The following is a 3,993-nucleotide window of genomic DNA, read 5'->3' on the forward strand; positions in this document are numbered from 1 at the left end:
GTAGTTTTTGTGGATTCAAACACCACTCCTAGTAGGCAGTAACTTCTTAGTCAAAAAAGAAAGTAGTTTCAAGTTTTTTTTCTAAGATCTTCAACATGGCTGAGGAGAAAATAAAATACTGCTACTGATTTTGTAAATATTTTTATTAGGCTACTTGTTTCCAGCATGTTTTAGTATTATTCAAAATTTCAGTTTGTGTGCGCTTCTCTACAATGTTTCTTTCATGCCTTGTTTATTATGCTAATTTTAAACACAATGACACCAGGATGGCTGAGTGGTTAAGGTGTTGAACTTAAGATCCAATGGACAGCAGTCCTTGTGGGTTCAAACCCCACTGCTGGTACGGTTACAAAGTGCAGTATAGTGAAATATAACTTCCCAATCTTGGGGCAAAAAAAGAGACTAATGATCACTAGATTTACATGTGTGTAGTAATAATGTTCTCTGTGCCATTAAACCCATTGAGCATTTTATTGATGTAGGCTAAAGACTTAACCACCTGTACCAGGATGGCGGTGGTAGGTGTTGGACTTAAGATCCTTAAGATCCTTGTGGATTCAAACCCCACTGAATACAAACAACATGCAATGTTGGTTAGAGCAAGCTATGATTTACAGCATTGACACAATGATACATCTGTTTATTATATACTGTTTTTAATTGGACCATGCATGCAAATAAACATACATGAGATACATGTAAAGATGTTGCCATGGTCTAATATAAGTATAATATAATACTAATATGCCCCAAAGCGACCTATTTGTTTATGTCGCACTTACTCCTCAAAGGCTGGGACAACTCACAAAACATTATTGTGTTTAACCGTTCAAGGAGCTAGACTCAAGATAGTGGGTCTTACAATTTTCCCCTTCAACAAACATTAGGCTGGGTATAAAGGGTATTTCCTCAGAAAAGTCTGACTCTCTCCAGAAGCACTGAAGTACGGGACAAATACAAAGGTTTGATGGGTTTTGAAGGGGGTGGACATTAGCCTGTTCCAAATCTAACAATATAGATTTACAGTGATGTCTTCATCAGCTATTCTTTTCACACAGACCAGCTTGGCTGAGTGTTTAAGACGTACTTCAGATCCAATGGACAGATGTCCTTGTGGGTTTGAACCTCACTCGTGTTATGAGTTTTACTGTTAGCTACAGAGCATTCCAATCTTACTTCCACACTTGGCATGCAAGCAAGACTTTCATCAAATTAGAAAGCCTATTAATCTGGATAAAATGGTAGTGTTGTCATAATACTAAAATTCCAAACTCCATTTTGATACCAAGGAATAGGCTTGATATAGATTTCTATATCAATTACTTAATTATTATTTTTAACACAAAATAATACTACTAGTAATTTTACCATGTGGTCTTACACTAGTTCTGTAAAGACCTTTTAAAAACTTTTTAGGAAAGGCCAACTTTTCAGTATTGATACTTGCTCAAATGAGTATCTAGTTTCCGTATTAGTTGTAGTATCAATTAACCTTTCAATACTTTTCGACAACACTACCAGCAGATCTCTCAAGACCATCATGCCATACAACCATCTATGAACTACTGACAAGTCTGACAACAACAGGGTTCAACAAAATGTTGTAGTTTGTATTGAATTTTTTTTCACAAAGTAGCACATAGACTGGGCTCACATGATTCCCTAACATTTTAAGAAATTAAAGACCATTGCCTGAGTGATGGGGTCCATGCTTCCTGTCCTAGACCAGAATAGCGCCTCTTCAGACCGCAGCTCCTCTGACACTGATGTATGATCCTCACTTTGAACGGGGACACACTGATGACCTGCTGTGACGTAACTGCGCCGACAGCGAGAGATGACACTGCAAGTTCTGGGACAAAGTTATAATGTTTTATAATTTATGTATAATATTATGTAAAATTAAACTTGCCTTATAGGTATGTGTTTGAAGATTAATCAGTTTCCCTTAAAAGCCTCATAGCCCAATTTGTTAAAGGTGCGTTATGTAACTTTTCTGGAGAGAGATCCAGTTGGTGTTGTAGGACTTTTTGAGCTTTCTACCATGTTATAATAACATTGTTCCCTAATCACAAACATGCCAGAAGTAGTTTTAGATGTCATCCATGCATGTTTGAGTAATTTAGGCATCTCTCTATTCGAACCCTCCTTATGGTTACCAGTACGATTCTGTGCAATGCTCCGCCCACAAGTCTACATCACCCATGCTCTCCCATGATAATTCTCCATAAATATACAAAAACACAATACCAAACTGTACACAACAACTTCACAAACCTGATGTGATGTGCAGTAGTTTCAGTAGCCAGATACACACTGATTGTCTTGTGATAGCGCTCTGAAGGAGGAGTAAGTTAATCGCGGAGAGCAAAGGGAGGGGAGCTTTGAAAACGAAAGTGAAACTTATCAAACATATGTTGTTTTCACCAAATATAGCATTTTCAAAACAATAAAAGGCAACATGGTGATCTAAATATGTTATCTGGTAGCAGTTAATACCTCATAAAAGTGTAATACCCCCTCTTTAAGATCCAGTGGGTAGTAGTCTGTTATACCCCACCCTTAGTAATGTGTAATTTATATAATTGGTGGAAACACTATATCTAATCACAGTATTTAAAATCCCAAAGTAGGCCTACATATGGTCTTACTGAGGCATGTGAATCTACTTTGAACACTTTTGTATAAAGCAGGACGCTCATCTGCCTCATTATTTAAGAGATGTTTCATGCTTCTGTGCTTAATTTCTCCGCTACACCGTTAGCACTTTAGCTCGACAACAAGCAGCACTATGGTACGATATCACCATGGCTCGATTTAGTTGTGACGGTGCCAGTGTGGGCCAGAGAATACTAAATAATCGCTCTAACACAGCATGGTTCCAACAGCCTCGTGTGACTGTGCCCTGTTGCAGCAGAGTCAAATGGTGAATGTCAAAATGAGTTTGTTGAACTTGTATGGACTTTAAAAATACAGAGGACATTCGTAGATTACCACTTGCTGACGTATAACAATGCGAATTTGGATTATTGAAATATAACACAACTGCACATATGATTTTGAATAGAGAAGTTAGTTTTGCTCAACATGGAACATTTAAGTGGACCTAAATCGTAGCCTTATTTGACTGTTCCAAAATGCTATAAGACTAGTTTACATTCATTTACCCAAAATGCATTGCAATATTTCAATAAAACAGTTCATACACTAAAATATGAAAACCAGGCTAACCAGTCGAGTGATGTATTGGGTTGTCAAAGCATACAAATTCCATTCCACATCTTGCATAGGCTGTTCTAGCTCCTAGCATCTTGTCCCGTTGGCATACGCCATAGTTTGTTACATCCACTGTAGCTCTCCTCTGACTCCACCATTGTGCATGATTAATATGTTTAAGCCTCCTCTGACAGCGGCCATATTTCCAGCCAAGAGGGAGCAAAGTCATGTGACCAACTCCCAACTCAAATTAGCTTCCCGAGCAGACGATGAGCTAGCATTTCGGGGCAGCTAAATCTTACCTGTTTTATGAGGAGCGAGCACAATAAAGTGTGGCAGTGTACAAATAGTGTAAGAGGAACTCGTGGCTAATGTAATGTTGCCATAGAAACAGGCAGGCTTTGGCTCGTGCTCTTTGTCGCTAATGTGATTGACTGAGTTTAAATGTACAAGGCAGAACAATATTAAAGGTGCACGATGTAACTTTTCTGGTGGAGGGTCTGCCATTTTGTCATCTTTATGGGGGATGTTATTGCTTTGCTTCGAATGTCCCACAGTATGGCAACAGGCCAAGTTACAGGTTAGAGGTCTGATCTGTGGAGAGACAAGCCTGCTCACAGATTAACACAAGTATCAATCCATTCATTGTCTTCCGCTTATTCAGACACTTCCTCCAGCTCCTCCAGGGGGACGCCAAGATGTTCCCAGGCCAGCCAAGAGACAAAGTAACACCAGAACTCCCAAGTGACTGAGCTCCTCACCCTATCTCTAAGAGTG

The 3,993-nt window shown here is 39.0% G+C and overlaps 1 non-coding gene across 1 annotated transcript; it reads left to right on the forward strand.

The window, feature by feature from the left end:
* The first annotated feature begins 260 nt into the window (after positions 1–260).
* On the forward strand, positions 261–343 carry trnal-uaa (transfer RNA leucine (anticodon UAA)). The gene has a single exon. It is a non-coding gene; the product is annotated as a tRNA-Leu (tRNA).
* Positions 344–3,993: the final 3,650 nt, after the last annotated feature.

Source organism: Periophthalmus magnuspinnatus, chromosome 5, assembly GCF_009829125.3.
Source record: "Periophthalmus magnuspinnatus isolate fPerMag1 chromosome 5, fPerMag1.2.pri, whole genome shotgun sequence".
Classification (NCBI taxonomy): domain Eukaryota; kingdom Metazoa; phylum Chordata; class Actinopteri; order Gobiiformes; family Gobiidae; genus Periophthalmus; species Periophthalmus magnuspinnatus.